At 46.3% G+C, this 19,380-nt stretch overlaps 1 protein-coding gene across 3 annotated transcripts in view; it reads left to right on the top strand.

Annotated features, from left to right (window-relative positions):
• Window positions 1-19,380, top strand: part of LOC110261352 (uncharacterized) — a 600,020-nt gene that overhangs the window by 14,778 nt on the left and 565,862 nt on the right. The window lies entirely within an intron of this gene.

The raw sequence follows: 19,380 nt of genomic DNA, 5'->3' as shown, positions 1-19,380 counted from the left end.
GGTACAGGGGGAGGTGAGAGTCAGTCCCTGTTGTAGAGAAATGGGGTGTTGAGAAGAGGCTGCTCTAAGGAAAGCCGGAAGGATGAAATCCAGGAATTGATTGCCTTGGGCTTAGGGGACCACAGGGTGGACAGAGCTGGGGCTGAGCTACCCCAAGCCCAGGCAGGCCAAATGGCGACCTGGAGAGTCTTGAAGAAAACAATGGGGCGTTCCCACTGTGGTTCAGCCAGTTATGAACATGACTAGCATCCATGAGGATGCAAGTTCGATTCCTGGCCTCGCTCAGTGGGTTAAAGGATCCGGTGTTGCCGTGAGCTGCACTGTAGGTTCCTGATGCAGCTTGGATCCTGTGTTGCTATGGCTGTGGTGTAGACCAGCGGCTGCAGCTCTGATTTGACCTATAGCCTAGCTCCCATTTGACCCCTAGCCTGGGAACGTCCATGTGCTGTAGGTGTAGTCCTAAAAAGAAAAAAAAAAAAAAAAAAAAAAAGGAAGAAAAGAAAATGATGGGCGTGGACCTGCAGAGCAAAGGAGGAAGGCCTTCCACTCCCTGTTGGTGGAAGCTGGAGGAGGGGCCCCAGCAAGAGAAGGGCTGTTCCTTCTTCCCTCACTGTTGTGACAGGCGTTGTTGGGACTCTGAGGTCCCTGTGTCCTGTGCCCCATTGCCCAGCAACTTGCTTTATTCTGCAGCTGGTGCCAGGTCAAGCTAAACCCCTTCCCCTCTCCCTCTGGGTATGGAGAAGCTGAAGCAGGTGCAGTGATGCCAGCCGGGAGCCCAAGAGTAAATGGGATTTTAAAGTTGTTAGGGCATTTTGGCATCCAGTTCTCCGAGATGAACAAAGTGTCTTGTCTGGTAATTGCAATTAATGGCTCTGCTATTCAAGCATATCCGTCAATAAATCTCCTCTAATAACCGATTGGGCATCGTCGTTGCCATAGTTATGGCTCTAAATTGAGCCCAGGGTAGTTGGCCGCGACACTGACCTTACAGGGGTCAGGCCTGCTTCCTGACTGTATGACTCCATATCCCAGGAATTAAAGTTACCCTGCAAATGATGGGCCTTGAGCCAGCTGAGAGACAGACTCAGCCCCTTGTCTGCACTGCCTGGAGATTTCCTGTAAATCTATTAAATGCGGAATCAAAAATCTTTGAAACCTTTGGAGTTTCCATTATGCCTCAGTGGGTTAAGAACCTGACACAGTGTCTGAGAGGATGTGGGTTCAATCCCTGGCCTAGCTCAGTGGGTTAAGGATCCGGTGTCATCACAAGCTACAGTATAGGTGGCAGATTCAGCTCAGATCCCTCAAATCCGTGGCTGTGGTGTAGGCTGGCAGCTGCATCTCTGATTCGACACTTAGCCCAGGAACTTCCATATGCCACAGGAGTGGCCCTAAGTAGAAAAAAGAATTTTCAAAATGCTATAACATGAACAGCTGTGCCACGAATGCCATCCAGCTCACTTCTGCACAATGCTGGGGTGTTGTCGGTGGGAGACCACCCATCAGGTCTGTGATTGCTGGTGTCAGTCATGGCAGGCCTCGCCTCAGCCTCGCTGGGCTGACGAAGTCCATGCTGCACCGTGGAGTCCTTGTCTTCAGTTCCTCTCTTCTAGAGAATTCTCCCCCCAGCTCCGGCTTCTGTGTTCAGGAGCCTCTCCCTTGTGTGATCTCTCATGTTTTTCTGCAACCACCATGCTGGCTTCTTCCATGAAGGCTTTGGGTTCCTGAGGCCCCAGCTACTACTTCAGAGACCAGATCTGGCCTTTGCCTCCGCAACTCCTGGTCTTCCTTGTGTCTCCAAGAGATCCTGGACTTCTCGAATGCTGTCTCCAAACTGAGTTGGGAACACCTAATGAGATGGGGGTATTTTTAAATGAGTCTATTTATACATGTGAGATGATTGCGGGTAATTACACAGAAGGTGGAAGAAGGGGATCTGGAGGCAAAAAATACTCCATCAAATAGTCTCTCTTAATTCTTATCTGTGTAAAACCCTGGATGGGGGAGGAAAGACAAAGGAAGCTTGTTTCCCAACTCTGGCTGGGTGCAAGGCTTGACTTAAGTTTTCCAGACTCCGAGTTCATTGCTCCCCATTGTTGCTTTCCTTCTCTTCTTTCACTGTTTATCTCTGAATAAATGTTAGAGAGTTTTAGGGCTGGAAGGTTCTTGGATGGAAAGAGTGAGGTCATGGGACTGTGAGGCCCATAGAGCAGAGGCAGGGGCCCGGTGGTCCTGCCATGCGCCCAGTTTCTGCATTGCCCTCCTTTCTGGAGGACCCACCTCACGTGGTGGGGCAGGGCTTAGCAGGTGACCTTCTCCTGGTGAAAAGGCAGAAGTATTTACAATATGCCAGAAATCTACAAAGACATCCCTCTAAGACAAAACAGTCCTGGTGTCTTGTTTGGCCTCTAACTTTTCAGTAACCTCCAAATATGATAAAAGGGGTGGTGTCTCTTCAAAATGGATTAAGATTTTAAGATTCCTTGGGTCGCTGGAAGAGCAACCCTAATCTTTTGAACTGTATCATTTCAAACGAATAACCCAAAGAAAACCAACCAGCTCAAGTCTGGGTTTGATGGGAAATGCATATGCTTTTAATGAAACATTTTTAATTTTTTTTTTTTTTTTTTTGCCTTTTTAGGGCTGCGCTTGTGGCATATCGAAATTCCCAGGCTAGGGTTCGAATTGGAGCTGCAGCTGCTGGCCTAGGCCACAGCCACAGCAACGCCAGATCCAAGCCCCATCTGCAACCTATACCACAGCTCACAGCAATGCTGGATCCTTAAACCACTGAGTGAGGCCAGGGATCAAACCCCTATCCTCATGGATACTAGTCAGGTTCATAACATGCTGAGCAACAATAGGAACTACAGATTCTTTAAATTCTATAGTGCTTTACAATTTTTTTAATGGCTGCACCCATGACATATGGAAGTTTCTGGGCCAAGGGTTGAATTCAAGCCACAGGTGTGACAACACCAGATCCTTTAACCCACAGCGCTGGTTGGGGGATCAAACTCACACCTCCACAGCAACTGGAGCCACTGCAGTCACATTCTTAACCCACTGTGCCAGGGCAGGAACTCCAATATGGTGCATTACAATTTTTTTTTGGTTTTAAAATGTGTGTTCTTTTAAAATGCTGCCTGGGAGAGTTCCCTGGTGACTCAGTGGGTTAAGGATCTGGCGTCACTGCTATGGCTCGGTTTTGGTGCCTGGCCCGAGAACTTATGCATGCCACAGGTGTGACCAAAAAAAATGCTGCCTATCAGTGGCTTAGTGTTTTGGGGGATATTTGATGGAATTTGAATTGTTAAGCAAAGTCCAACAGAATTTTGGCTTCACTGTTAATGATGTGTCACTGAAAGGAGATAAAAAAAAATCAAGAGATTTGTTTTAATAAGAGGGAAAAGGGAAAGGCATATGAAATCAATTGACACGTGAAGCTGAGCAGTTGGGGCACCCACTTTCTTTCCTCACCTCCATCTTCTCTCTGCTGGGTGCTCCTCCCCTCCTTCCAGAGGTTTTCCGCACAGACAGCCAGTGAATGCCCCGTGACCCTGGTCCGTATCCGAGAAACGATGGCTGGACTTCCTGCCCCTCTGCCTTCTCCCAGACTGTGGAGTATCTCCAGCTTTCTAGACTCTGTTCCAAAGGCATTTCGTCCACACCCTGGCCAGTGCCGTTCACTGGACAGATATCGCGGTCATCCTTGTGGTATCTGGGCTGAGAGAAGACGCTAAATGCACACAATCCCTGCTGAACTTTTGAGTTCCAGCCCCAGGGCAGATGGCCAACGGGTCTGTCCACTGCCATGCTGCTGCTTCATGCTGTGTATGCCCAGAGTGCACACAGCGTGTACCTGGCAAGCCTGCCCACCGTACTGGCACCAGGAATAGGAGAGCTGGCTCTCGTCCTCCTCACGGTGGGGGACTCTAGAGAGTGAGGATCCCTAGAGAGAAAACACAAGGAATTGCAGAGAAATTGAATTGAGGGTTGACAACCAGAAGAGTCAGAGGAGAATGAACGGAATGAGGAGACTAGGAAATAAATGCAAGTCCACGCTGGGTCAGGGCAGAGGAACCATCCTGAGGGGGCGGTGCCTCGGGCAAGCCCCTGGCCCCCAGCGAACCTCTGCCCTCAGGCCTTTTTTTTTTTTTTTTTTTTTTTAAATTTTGCTGGATTATAGTTGATTTACCATGTTGTGTGAGTTTCAGGTGTACCGCAGAGCGAATCGGTTATGCATATACACATAGCCATTCTTTTCACCCATGTAGGTTATGACAGACTATGGGTACTATTGAACCTGCTGTGCAGTACAGTCGGTTCTCGTTCACACGCGTACAGTAGCGTGTATATGTTATTCACACCCTCCTCCTTCTTCCCTCCCCTTCCAGGGTTTTCCCTATGGTAACCAGAAGTTTGATTTTGAAATCTGTGACTTTGTTTCTGTTTTATAAATAAGTTCGTTTGTCTCTTTAAAAAAATTAAATTCCACCTGTAAAGTTCCACTGTTTTATAAATAAGTTCTTTTGTATCTTTTTTTTTTAAATTCAATTCCACCTCAGGACTTGTATTTTTTCTTGATAATTTTGGCTTTCTCTTGAATTACAAGCTAATGTTTTGCATTTATTTACACATTTTAAGTAGTGAACGCATAGATGCAGAATCGAATACAAGATACAAATGGATATACAGGGAAAATTGTCTCCCCTGCTTCTGCCACCAGTCCCCTGGTTCTTCTACAAAGGAACCATTCTTAGTGGTTTACTGTATTTTTTTGCAAAGAGAGTCTGTGCACACACATACACACAAAGCATCCTATACACGCTGTTTTGCACGTTGCTTTTTTTCCCCTACTTCCCCACATGATCTCGGAAATCATGCCATCTTGGTACGTAGCGAACTGCCTTGACGATTTCAAAGGCTGTACCGTATTCCATTTTGTGCATTTACTATAATTTACTTTGCAAGTCTTCTGTTGATGGACATTTAGTTTTGTTTCCAATCTTTGGCTGTAATAAATTTCCTTGTACAGACATCGTTGTGCCCATGTATGCATATATCTGAAAAACAAATCTTTCGAAATGGGACTGCCGGTCAGAGGGTACGTGCATTTTAAAATTTGGAAACTATCACCACGCTCCCCTCTCTTTTCTAACTCGCAGTGCCACCTCGCCAAACCAGTGGGATCAAAAGTTGATCTTTGACAATCTGTTAGGCAAAACACGTTATCTCTTTGAGTGAGCGGGCTCCTTGGCATTTCCTTCTCTGTAAACTGTTCGTTCGTGTTAAGGGTAGTTTTGATAAATCCATTTGGAAGCGAGTCAGGTTCAGAGAGGTCACCAACTGGGAAAGATTTAAGAAGGAGAGGAAAAGAGCCAAGGGAGCTTTATGAGAGAAAAATAAACTCAAGGACTATTTCTTTTCTAAAGAAACCACTGTATCTGGATTATGCCCTGTCAATATGCCAGTTATGCACAGATGGCTCTTCACTTTGATGGATTGACGTTTCTTCCCCTGGACTGTGATATAAAAGCCTTGCCTCTCGCAGACCTGGTACTCACAATGCCATCTTCGCATTACTGGCGTATGTTTTCATTGCAAATTGCATATAAAACCCATTGTTTCATTGCAAATAAAAGTTTAGATTTACCGTGATGTGACCACAATGTGATCTTTTCATCCATAAAGGCTTCGGTTACTTACTGGCTTTAGTGCATTAGACTGAAGTGAGCCCATCTCATTTTCAGTGAGTGACCTTGAGGTGGCAGCAACATTACATTCAATTCCGTGTAAGGCACCAAGTCCCTTACAAAGTGAAAGGCAAAATTGCAATAAATCAGAATAATACTGATTGTTATAATTTTATTATCCGAGCATTAAGTCAATAAAACTTATCTGAAATGTCATTTGCATTGTATACAATTTTTACTAGTTATCCAGTATGTCTTAAAAGCACGTTTAAAACAACAAAATGAAGAAATCGGTGATAAATTGTGCAAAAGCTGGGATGTGTCTCGCGCTGTAGTAAAACTAAATTCTTTTGATTCTTTGCATGGTAAAAGGGTCTTTTTGCAGACTTTTAACTGTACGCAATGCCTTATGTCTGCCCAACTGTATTTACTGCTCTATTGTCTAGTTACTTATTTTCCTGCGGGTGCCTGGCCTTTTTTCATGTAGGATTTTATATAGGAGGGTCATCTAATATATGGTATCCTTTCAGGAAAGGAGAGTGTGTGTGTGTGTGTGTGTGTTTGTGTGTATGTGTGTATGTGTGTGTGTGTGTGTTTTAATAACGAGGAATAATGAAACTTATTTATGAAGGAAGTCTGAAAAATGTATTGAAGAATCATTGTAAGAGAAACATGCAAATTAAAAAAAAAAAACAAAACTCTGCTTAACAGCATATTCATTACCAGGGACCTTCCAAGTAATGAAATAGTTGTGTAAAAGGCAGGGTACTAGGTGATATAATATTGCTTATATCAGGTACAATACATGATTACTATGCATTTTTATCTTGTCAATTGCCATTAGATTATCATAGTAGTATTGTGCAATTACTTAAGATGCAAGACACTAAAAATGTTTAGGCCCATACTTTTGCACCTTTTTTTTTGCATTTTAGATGATGGATTGCTGACATGGAAGTTATAGGAAGTTAGAAAAATAGAAAAATAGATTCTAAATGGGCCCCTTGTTTGATAATATTAATGATATTCTGGTTATCACTTTGGTCTTCGTCCGTGGTTAAACCTTCTTAAGAAAATGCAAAAGTGAGGCCTTCTGCTGTGTGTGCAGACATTGGACTGGAAGTCAAGAAGCTTTGATTCCCCCATCCAGCTCTGCCACCATCCAGTTCTGTGGCCTCAGTTAGTGACTTGGCGTCTCTGAGCTTCAGTTACTTTGTCTGTTGAGTAAGCTGGCCCTGGACTACGTGCATATATGCAGTTGTTCACTCACTCAGCAGACGTCCATGAGTGCTAGCTATGGGTTGGGAATTGTGTTGGGAGCTGGAGATCCTGAGATGAAGGAACATAACCCAGGCCATGAGGCGCTCCCGATGCAGTGGAGAAGGAACGTGTATAAGCAAAGCCTCAAAGCAGGTGGCACACAGGGTGTAGGATGAGTGAGGGTCCCGGCCGGTGATCACGGCTCACAAGACACAACTGAACACCCCCTCTGTACCAGGCATGTGGTGAGTGCTTTATCAGTACTGGTTCTTATAACCCTCTCCCTGACCTCATGGTGCAGAGGAATTATGGCCATCCCCATATTACAGATGAGAAAAATGGAGGTGCAGAGAATTGACCCTTATCAAGACCCTTATCAGTTAATAATCGATGAGTTGGAATTTTTACACAGGCACATCCCTACACCAAAAATATCCACGCGTTCCTTTCCTTCCCTTTTATTTTCACTCAGAAAATACCCTGTGAAGAATGTAATGGGCCTCACTCCATCTCTTGCACAAGGCTTCTAGGACAGGGACAGACATCTTAGAAGGAAACCAAAGCCCAGAGAACAGTAAACAGAAGGGACCCAGACCGTGTTCAGGGACTGGGTCGTCTCTTAGTTGCAAGGCATCTTCACAGCCCTCTGATTATTTGCTAACTCAGAGTGGAAAGGGGCCTTGGGCATCTCCTTTTGGAATGATTCATACAACCAAGAAGCTGTACGGGAGTTCCCGTCATGGCGCAGCAGAAACAAATCCGTCTAGGAACCACGAGGGTGCAGGTTTGATCCCTGGCCTCACTCAGTGGGTTAAGGACCCGGCATTGCCATGAGCTGTGGTGTAGATCGCAGATGCGGCTCGGATCTGGCGTTGCTGTGGCTCTGGCGTAGGCTGGCAGCAACATCTCCGATGGGACCCCTAGCCTGGGAACCTCCATATGCTGTGGGTGCGGCCCTAAGAAGACAAAAGACAGAAAAAAAAAAAAAAAGCTGTGCAGTGATTAGGAACTGGCCTCTCTAGTCAGACGACCCAGGTCAAATCCTGGGGATAAGACATTTACTGTCTCAGCCCCGGTTCATCAGCCCAAATGGGAATACCCGCCATGGCTTCCTTATAAACTTGCCTGAAGATTAAAGTAGACAATGCCAGGGATGGCTGGAGCCCAGAGTCTGCATGGGAGAAGTGCTCAATAAGTATTTTCCATAACTGTTATTATTACTGATGGTCCTTTCCTCCTGGGCAATTGGCATAAATAGATATGTCACAAGAAATCCAAAGTAAAATTAAATTAGAAGCTCACATTTGATCTGAATGCAGCTGATACAGAGATCAAAGTAATGTATAGTTAAATGTAAATAATCGAGAAATGCCTTTCGGTAATAGCAACCAGCATGGGGAATCTCAAATAAGTTGATTATTAGATAAGATACTTAAGCCTCTCCACAAGAGGTATTGATTGAATTTTGGTGACAGTGTCGATTTGAGGGGGCTGATTGAATGTGCTGGAAAATATCTGCGTAAAATGGTCTAACAAGACAAGTTCTTTGAATTGCATGAACAACTGTGTACATTTTTATAGTTCAGAATAGACCTGCCTCCTGGCCGCTCCTCTGCGCGCTGATAGGTGTTTCACCCTCTTGAAGCTGAGAATGAGGCCATTACCCAGTCCTCTGTCTGTGTGATTTTCTAGATCAGCTCTTGTCTGTCAGTTTTCACAAAGCCACATGTTGCCTTGATAAAGCTTATTTACTTGTTATGGATCCATCCTGCAAGCATATCACCAAACAAAACATCAGTCCCGCGTGGCTTGCTCGCACTGGGTTCTTTGAGAGAGGGGCAGAAGAAATAGCCTCTTTTGGAAAGTGATTGTGTTTGCTTGAAATATCACACTACAAATATTAGATCACAAAACATGTTAAAGCAGTTCACAGCTTTCCAGGGCACAGCTTTACACTGTGCCCGTGTGGTGGAAAACCAATGCGCGCCCCCACTTCTGGGCTCAGCCGATGGAGCCGCAGTACCGGGAGCAGAAATTCCACTGTGATCAGCGGCCGATGTTAGTTGAATCCGGTGCTCCGGTGGCCCATGTGCACTTCCTGAGCATCCTGACACTGTCTGTTCATAGTCATCTGTTTTTGGTAGTTCAAAGGGACCATACAGCTTGTCAGAAAATTAACAGACAGTTCGGCTTTTGGTACTTTGAAGGAGTTTCTCTTGCACCACGCCCCTTCCCAAACACACCTGCCTACACTTAAGCACATGATACTCACAAACACAAGGGCGTCCGCGTGTGCTCACTTTCTTTCCTGACTTCTCTAAGCTAAGAAGGCCTTTCATTTTTATCTTGAGTCAAAACCATGTGTTGTTATTGCTACTCAGCTCCCTTTTCTTTTCCCACTGTGCCCACGGCCTGTGGAAGTTCCTGGGCCAGGGATTGAATCTACCCCACAGCAGAGACCCAAGCCACTGCAGTGACAATGCCAGATCCTTAATCCACTGCACCACATCGGGAACTCCTCAGTCTTTTTTTTTTTTTTTACTGTCATTTAAGTTACATGCATTGATGGAGCCAGTGTTCGGATTAGCTCTGTACAGTTCCCGTTGAGGTAACAGTTGCAGCTGAAACTCAGCAAACCAAGACCCACCTTCTACCTTCCATTTGTGACCACTGAGTTGTCTTGTCCTGACCTGTTGGAGAGGAAGCTTGGATGTGAGCTATTTTATCCATCAAATGTCCCCTTGTAAAGGGAGCAGGGACATGCCTTCCTGGTGTCAAAGCTAGCATACTCTGTCTGTTCCCTTCTGTTCCAGGAGGAGGAGGAGAAATGTGGAGAGAGGAACCACAGAGGTTTCCAGACACTGATGCAGCTCAGTGAGGCAGGTGCAGGGGATCAGACTCCACTCAGCCCAAGGTTTTAAGTTCATTTGAATCAGCAAGAGAGACCCCATACCGACTATGGCTAGGGATGGTTCTTGTTCCATCTCGCAAAGAAGAAAACGCCTGCTTTTGTGGTGTCACACACAGGAGAACATTTACATTGTACAGTGGAGATGAATGAAGTGTGATGCCTCTGCTCCTGAATTCTCACACCTCAGCATCACCACTCAGTCTGTCCCAGGCCAGAGTCCCAAAGTGTCCTGCTTCCTCCAGAACTCTAAATTATCTTGAGCCCGAAAGGAAAGAAATGGAGAGGCCTCGTTCCCCCAACAAGAGCAGAGAGGGCAGAGAAACGTTGAAAAATGGATCGAGCTCTTCCCTGGCATGATCCAGAAAAGATTAAAAAAAAAAAAAAAAAAGGAGGTCCATTATTTGGGTCATTTTAGCCTGACTCGTTCAAGATTTCAAGATGGTAACCTGATTGAACTCATTTCCTTTATTGTCATCCTCCTCATCCTCATCACTTTTTATTTTAAGAAAAAAGGGTTTCAGGGCTGTGAGAGATTCTGGCTGCCTACCTAGAACTGTAACTCACTGGGTTAACAGGCTGCAGTGTTTCATGCAAAACAAATCACCAAGCTGGCACTGAGCAATGTGAAATCCAACTGGTTAGAAACTGTGCCTCATTAGAGGCCATCCACGCAGCAAGCTAGCGCACTGAAGGTAGTCACGTGATTCCTTCCCAGGAATCACGGAAGTGATATTTGCTGCCGGCAGCCCATTCATTTCCTCGACTCTATCTGCAGTTTCTCTTCTTAGATATTTTGCCTCTTCTAATATCTCAGTTTGCTTTTGCTCACTCGCTTCCACCAAAGACACTAGAATCCTCAACGAGGACGATCCATTAAGTTGGCTTCAGGACCCACTGGGATACGTGTAAAGTCTGGGTCTCCCAGCAAACAGTTGAGTTAAGGCCTCTCCTACCTTTTGCAGATTAGAAACAAACACATTTCTTGCTTGTGTCTCCACAGAGTAGATGTTTACATTTATGCCAAGATTTGTTCCTAACCTCTGCTCAGCATTTGTTTTTCTAAAGAAGTAGGGGGAGAAAAAAATCATCATAGGCAAACAAAAGCGAAAATGTGTCTCATGGTGCAGAGTGGAGTGCTCCTGGCACTTATATTTCTTAGGCATTGCCTCCTAAACTTCTAAGACAGCAAAAACAAACAAACAAAAATCCTGTGTGTTAGCCACACAGACCTCGTTTCTGCCCTGGAAGTCACCGATGGACCTTTGTATGGTCTGTCGTTGATGTTCAGAATGCCCTTGTTCTGATCTTTGCATGGCTGCCTTGATCTCAGTCCACAGGTCGCTACTGAAGGTCACCTCTGAAAAGAGGCTAAACACTCAGGCTATGCGAGAGGCCTCTCTGACTCTGCCGGTGTCTCTCAATCACTCCATCCTGTTTGGTTTTCTTCACAGCATTTACAGTTTTCTGTGTCATCTTGTCTATGGTATGTTTACGACTGAATTGTTGGTTTCCCCTTACCAGACTGTAAGTGCTGGGAGAGTAGGGACCTTGTGGGCTGTTTTTGGCTATGTAGGGATTCAGCACCTAGGACAGTGACTGGGCCTTTGTACACCTATGAATGAATGCATTGTCTCAGGTCCCCAAGGCCAACCCATTAAGCCCTGGAGTCGCCCTTCTCTGTGGTCTTTCCCTCCATCATAGTCCCTTGATGTATTTCCCACTGTCCTGAACGTTTTTTAGGTGAGCCAGTCTTTCTAGTTTTCGTTTTTATACTTTGTAAAAAAAAAAAAAAATAGCCTTGGAGTTGTGCATCTTGTTGCTCTATTGTTGAAGTCATTCTGTGCACAGCTACCTGTGATTGCCCCTCAATGACAGAGGCAGAGCAGTGTCCGACAGTAACATCCCAGTGTTTGTGTGCAGAGCTCATCTCGCCTAGGATGAAAATGGATCCAGAGAAAGGCTGAAAAGGACCCTCAGTCCCCTGCATAGCCCTTGCCAAGTCAGAAGAGGTCTCCTTTGCCAGAAATCCAACTTGCTTACCCTTCTGGAGAACTGGTGCTGCTTAGAGGGTGTATGGCTCGGTCACTGCAGGGAAACAAGGGGAAAGGTGTGGGAAAGTTGGTATTGGAAGAGCCTTGAAGGAGAAGGGCTGCTGAGCGCTCCCAGATGGATAGTCATACTAGGCCCCAAACACCCTTGTGCTCTTGCAGGATAATTTTTTCATAACAGAGATTTCCTTCCTTCTTTTCTTCCTTCCTTCCTTCTTTTCTTCCTTCCTTCCTTCCTTCCTTGTCTTTTTAGGGCTGCACCCGCGACATATGGAGATTCCCAAGCAAGGGGTTGAATCGGAGCTGTAGCTGTTGGCCTACACCACAGCCACACCAGATCCAAGTCGAGCCTGCATCCTACACCACAGGTCATGGCAACACCAGATCCTTAACCCACTGAGTGAGGCCAGGGATTGAACCTGCGTCCTCATGGATGCTAGTCAGACTTGTTTCCACTAAGCCATGATGGGAACTCCCAGAAGCTGCTCTCTTTGGGACATAAGAAGAGTGGGTATCCATGCAAGACTGGTCCATCACATTGTCTTTGAAGGATACCTACTGCTCTAGCCAGAGAAATTTCTTCTGGCTCTAGGGGTCAGAAACCATCTTCCCTCTGGAAGGATAAAAGTTCTATCCAGGGAGTTCCCTTATGGTCTAGTGGTTAGTTCTCAGTGCTTTCACTGCTGTGGCCCAGGTTCAATCCCTAGTCCAGGCACTATGATGCCACATCAAGCCACTGCATGCTGTGGCCAAAAAGGAAAAAAAAATTCTATCCCAACCAACCTATTTCCTCAGACCCCCAAGTTCTGAGACTTTATGAACTGATTATTAGAAAGAGGAGGCCAAGATTTTTCTTCTGGGTGACATCAAACTGGGGGATGATTGCTGGGAACTCAGGGATGGAGAAAACGAAAATAATGAAAATCAATAGTGCATCCGAAGTGATCTTACAGTTCAATCTGAGCAGTTCTTTGCACATGTAATCTGTGAGAAAGTTCGTTATGCTGGAGTGGCAGCAAACCCATTCCATGTAAATGCACACATGCTCTGCTAATAGCCCCCTCCTTCCCATGCTGTGTTGAGGAGAGGGTTGAACTAAAATCAGAGTCATAGACTGTTAGGGCTGAAAGGCCATGAGCCCTTTTTAGGGTTGAGTGAATAAAGCAGAGAGCGGGAAGGAGCTTTTCTGGGTCTCAAACATCATTAGCTGCAGAGCTGGGCCTTGCCCTCAAGCCTCTATCTCCTACCCTGTGTTCTTTCTGCAGCCTGAGGCCAGCTCTGCCTCATCCCCTGGCCCCTGCTTCTAGGCATGCTGGAGGTATTTGCTCACGTGTCATTCGAGACATCACCCTTGCACTCCAGAAGTCCTTACCCTGAAAGGCACTTGGGTACATCGCCCTTGCACTCCAGAAGTCCTTACCCTGAAAGGCACTTGGGCACATCGCCCTTGCACTCCAGAAGTCCTTACCCTGAAAGGCACTTGGGATGAGCCCTGGGCCACAGCACAGTGACTTTCTAGCATCCTCAGTAGAAACTTCTGATTACCAGGGACCACTGCTGGTCATTCCCAGTTGTCCTCTGTGCGGTGCCCGGACACCTGGCTCTTCATCATATCAGGATCCAGAATCGCTCTCCTCTTTGTGCCAAGCTTCCCAGCTCTTTCCTCAGTCCTGCTCTCCAACTCCCAAACCCAAATCCCATGAAGCAGAGCATCCTCCAGGGCTCAGAAGGACGTGTGTCTGCCGTCCTTATTACTTGTGCGTGCTCCTGGAATTTTGCCCCCACACCACAGGCTGCTTATCAAAGTATTTCCTCGGAACGGTTTTTCCCCGGGAGGAAATCTGAAATGGAACATTTCCTTCTTGTCCTATATTCATTCCCATCCTATCATGCAGACTCCTAAGCTGGCTTTCTGGGGGTCTCTTTCAGTCTCTGCTTCCTGCTCTTGGGAACTTCCGCATTGTGGATCTGACCTCCTGGACTAGAATAGTGATAGTGATGGGTGACCTTCTCCACTTCCTCTGTGATGAGGTGTCATTGCCCTGCCTTGGGAGGCTAGAGTCCACTTGGTCCATCCCCATGCATGGGTGGGGTTCCTCCCCATGACCCTGCCAGGTGCCCAGGGGTCCCCTTTGGTTTTACAGTAGTCTTAGGGACAAACATGTGGTACAGGGGTTTGTTCTGTAGGCGGCGCTGGTTGATGACTTGCATGGGGCTGGTCCCCACCCTCTGGGTGACCGTGTGTGTTGGGTCTGTTGCTGAAGGCCCACCATATGGGCCGTTTTAAAGCTTGTGGGGTAGAGTTCCCATTGCAGCTCAGCGGTTAATAAACCAACTAGCATCCATGAGGACTCCAATTCGGTCCCTGGCCTTGCTCAGTGGGTTAAGCATCCAGTGTTGCTGTGAGCTGTGGTGTAGGTGGAAGATGTGGCTCGGATCCGGCATGGCTGTGGCTGTGGCTGTGGTGTACACCGGCAGCTGTAGCTCTGATTAGACCCCCCCTAGCCTGGGAACCTCCATGTGCTGCAGTTGTGGCCCTAAAAAGAAAAAAAAAAAAAAAGACCATGGGGTGGGAACCTGCAGGTGAGGACTCTGTGACTCCTGGGCCTCTCAGCTGTGTCCCTGCAGTGGGCATCCATCAGTTCCTCTCACATCTATCTTAGCACAAGGCTGATCCTCTCTTTCCCCTCAAATCAGGCCTCTATTTCCTGCCAACCTACCACTTTCCCAACCACCTCCACTCTAAACATCCCTGATTCCTTTTTTCTGTGGTCAGTCCCACAGCTGTGATCCTTTATACAAGCATGTTGGTCTGACCTCGGTAACCTGGGGAAGGTCATCCTGCCGCAGAGGAAAGACCACATGTGGGCTGAGGTTTCCGACTCAGTGGGTGACCATGGCCTCCCCCTCCCCCTCCACGTGCCACACTCTTACTGGATACAAGGTGTTTTATATATATTACCTTTAATCCGCAACGACAAACTCAAGGGAGCAGATGCTGTCACCCCTTTATTTATCTATTTATTTATTTATGTCTTTTTAGGGCCACACCTGCAACATATGAAAGTCCCCAGGCTATGGGTTGAATCAGAACTATGGCTGCTGGCCTATGCCATGGCCACAGTAACGCCAGATCCTTAACCCACTGAGCAAGGCCAGGGATCGAACCCATGTCCTCATGGATACCAGTCAGAGTATTCGTTACCACTGAGCCATGACTGGGGATCCCTTTTATTTTTTAAATTTTTAAACTTTACATTGGAGTATAGTTGACTTATAATGTTGAGTTAATTTCAGGTGTACAACAAAGTGATTCGGTTATACATATATCCATTTTTTTTTTTCAGATTCTTTCCCCATATAGGTTATTACAGAATACTGAATAGAGTTCCCTGTGTGCCACAGCAGGTCCTTGTTGACTGTCTTTTTATTTTATTTTATTTTTTTAGAGCTGCACCTGCAGCATGTGGAAGTTCCTGGGCTTGGAGTTGAATCAGAGCTGCAGCTGCTGGCCTAGGCCATAGCTACGGCAACACTAGATCTGAGTCCCATCTGCAGCCTCTGCCGCAGCTTGTGGCTACAGTGTATCCTTAACCCACTGAATGAGGCCAGGGATTAAACCTGTACCCTCACGGACACTATGCTGGGTTCTTAACCCACAGAGCCGCAAAGGGAATTTCAATTTTACATATAGTATTGTGTATATATTAATCCCAATCTCCTAATATCATCCCCATTTTAAAGATTAGGAAAACAAAGGTCCGAAAGGTTCTGAAACCGGTTGGAGGTCACCTGGCCATTGATGGCAGAGCCAGAAACTGAACCCAAACCTGCCTGCTGCCAAGGCTACATTCTTTCCCCACTACCTCGCCTGGCTCTTAGTAAGAGTCCCCAGGAAAGACAGTTCTTCCTCTTCTTTTAAAAACAGACACGGGAGTTTGCGTGGTGGCGCAGTGGTTAATGAATCCGACTAGGATCCATGAGGTTGCGGGTTCGGACCCTGCCCTTGCTCAGTGGGTTAAGGACCCGGCGTTGCCATGAGCTGTGGTGTAGGTTGCAAGCGCGGCTCGGATCCCGCGTTGCTGTGGCTCTGGCATAGACCGGTGGCTACAGCTCCGCTTGGACCCCTAGCCTGGGAACCTCCATATGCCATGGGAGCGGCCCAAGAAATAGCAAAAAGACAAAAAAAAAAACAAAAAAACAAAAAACCAGACACGGCAATTGGGAATCGAGTTGTTCAGAACTGCCATGTGCTAAGAGGTCGTATGGCGACCCTTGCTGAAAGATGTTCGTGGGGAACAATGTGGGCCCCCCAGGAGGAGCAGTGCTTGCTCCTGGGTCCACACCTGCAGGTGCTGCTCTGGACACCACTTCTGTGCTTTCCGATAGAGTCTATTGTTCAGACTCTGGATGCATGTCCCCTCACAGGTGCTCCAGGCTTGAGGAAGGCACAGATGTCCCTGTGTGGTTGCAAGGTCTCCAGACCACAGTCCCCAAAGCCTTGGTGGACCTTGATGAGACCTGTGGGCATCAGTCTTCAGCCGGGCTGGGCTTGGCCACTCCTGAGCAGTGAGGTGCATCTTTTAAAGATGTTGAGTTGACCGTGAAGATCAACACATGACAGAGACGTGCGTTGACAAGTGCATTTCTAGACTTAGACTTACACGTACACGACGTGTGGCTGCCCGTGTGTCAACTGCGTGGCAAAGAGGGATGTTCTGAAGCCACAGCTATCCATCTTTCTGAGTGTTTGCATCACTGCGAGTGGAGGAGGAAGTGGCTACTGCGGGGCTGCCAGCCAGCTCTGCTGTCCCAGGTTCACACTCCCCGACAGCCTGTGAAGGCGGCGCTTATGGTCGGGATCACGCGTCTCTGCGCTCAGGCTCAGGCTGCGAGGAATCGGAGGCCTCAACCAGCCACTGGAGTCCTCCTGGCAGTCTCTGAGGCCTGGGGCTGCTGCCAGATCTCCGCTCCCAGACGAATGTGTGAGTGAGGGCTCTAACTCAACCCAAAAGAGCTTTTTAAAAATCAAAGGCAAATCTTTAAGAAAGGAAGGGAAAGAGGCTTTTGTGAATTATTTTTCTCGCCTCCAGGAAGTGATCTGAAACTTCCAGTTGCATTGACCCTGCTAGGCTTTCCTGCTCTGCATTCTGCGCCTTCCTGAGGTCCTGAGCCTGTTTGGGCCAAGCTGCTGCCAGTGGCAGAGAAGTGGCAGCTTCTGGACATGCCTGCCCCGGGTGCCTGGTTGTGGCATGTGCAGAGAAGACCCTTGGGACACCATTATTTTATTCTGCCTTAAATCCACCAAGAGCACAATTTAAATACGATTAACGGCCAGAAAGGCCTAGACTAATAGCTATAGCTAAAAATAAACAGCGCACAAATCTCAGCATCTTGTGATCTATAAGTGAAACTCAGGCAAATAATATAGGACTCTCTCTTTTTTTTTTCCTTTTTCTTTTCTTTTTGGGCCGCCCTGCAGCATATGGAGTCCCTGGGTCAGGGATCAGATCCAAACTGCACTTGTGACCCATGCCACAGCTGGGCAACTGATCCTTAATCCACTGTGCCGGGCTGGGGATCGAACCTGCGTCCCAGTGCTCCAGAGATGCCACTGATTGTGTTGCACCACAGCAGGAACTCCTAACATAGGACTTTTAATTGAATATATGAAAATACTTATGGAACTTAACATGGGGCACCGTGAGGCTATTGGATGGGGTTTCCTAAAAAGCGCCACAATCCATGGGAAGTTTATTAAACACAGAAGCCACATAGCACTTCTCCTCCCTGTGGTTATTTGGTTACTGGTTTTTGCTTTCCTACCTGCTACCCAACATACTATTTTCTTACAGAACTGTGACATGCCAAAATTCCAACAGAATCCCACAGGGGAGAGGCACAATTAAGAATCTTATGCACTAACATGTTCCTTTGTCCTCATGATCGGGGCATGTGTGGATGTCCACAGTGGGGGAGATAGTGCTGATGTCGATTTTCTGAGTTTGGCTTTTTGTTTTTGCAGAACCATACTTGTGGATTTTAGTTATCCCATCCTAACCCAGGGTATTCTACACCTCAGCATTATGGTAACATTAAGGCATTGATTTCTAGGATAATAACGGTTGCTTCTGCCGCAGTCTACTCTTAAGGACACCCTGGGCATATTTCATACTTATCAGGTTTCTGACCTCTGAGGCTCTATCTGTGTAATTCCAAAAACTATTGTCATTTCAGGACAAGACTTGAAAAAAAAAAAAAAAGCAATTAACTAGTTGCCTAGCATTGTGTAGATTAAAAGATCTAGATCATCAACCTAATCTTTGATGTAGCTTGATTGATTAATTAATTAAACGTTTATTGAGCAGGGCCTGAACTAGGTGCTGCCATGCTGTGTCTGAGTCTGGAAGGTAATTTGCAAATGTTGGTCCTGCCTTGGGAATACTGGGGAGGAGAGAGGCTGCTCCAGACACCCTTGTCAGCTCATGGGAGGGGGGCCTCTTCCTCGCCTACCGCTGCACCGAAACGTGTGCCCTTGGGAAGTCACAAGGTTCGGGGTGTGGCCACGGCCATGGCTGTGCTGTAGCAGCGGGTCTCTAAATGGGACCACACTGAGTACAGATGTGCACGAGCACGTGTGTTTGTGCACACAGGTGCCCCACACAGATGTAGCCACAAGCATCAAGAGAGGCAGCGGTCCCACTCTCGGTGTCAGTGGGGATGTTTATTATTGCATACTCTATGGAGTGCAGTCATATCCACCCAATTATTTATTTATTAAATTGAAATATGGTTGATTTACTATGTTGTGTTAATTTTCTGCTGTGCAGCAAAGTGATTCAGTTACATGTATGCGTATGTGTGTGTATCTACATACCCATTCTTTTTTAAAAATATTCTTCTCAAGTATGGTTTATCACATGATATTGAATATCATTCCCTGTGCTATGCAGTAGGACCTTGTATACATAATAGCTTGCATCTGCTAACCTCAAATTCTCAATCCTTCCCTTTCCCACCCCTCTCCCCCTTGGCAACCACAAGTCTGTTCTCTATGTCTGTGATTCTGTTATTTTTTCATAGAGAAGTACATTTGTATGATATTTTAGACTCTTTGTGTAAGTGATATATTATGGTATTTGTCTTTCTCTTTCTGACTTACTTCACTTAGTATTAATCTCTAGTCATGTTGCTGCAAATAGCATTATTTTGTTCTTTTTTATGGCTGAATAATATTCCACTGTGTATATTTGTACCACATCCTCTTTATCCATGCATCTGTTGATGGACATTTAGGTTGTTTCCCTGTCTTGGCTATTATGAATAGTGCTGCTATGAACCTAGGGTGTGTGTGTATCTTTTTGAATTATGTTTTTGTTTGAATATATACCCAGGAATAGGATTGCTATATATCTATCCAGTTATAAGATGCACATAACCCTTGGTGCAGTTACCTACTGGGAAT

The sequence above is a fragment of the Sus scrofa genome, chromosome 6, assembly GCF_054392235.1.
Source record: "Sus scrofa isolate SSC_HxYL_T2T_F1_AM1 chromosome 6, Sscrofa_HxYL_maternal_Yorkshire_Landrace_v2.0, whole genome shotgun sequence".
Lineage (NCBI taxonomy): Eukaryota > Metazoa > Chordata > Mammalia > Artiodactyla > Suidae > Sus > Sus scrofa.
This window is presented reverse-complemented; position numbering and strand designations above follow the sequence as displayed.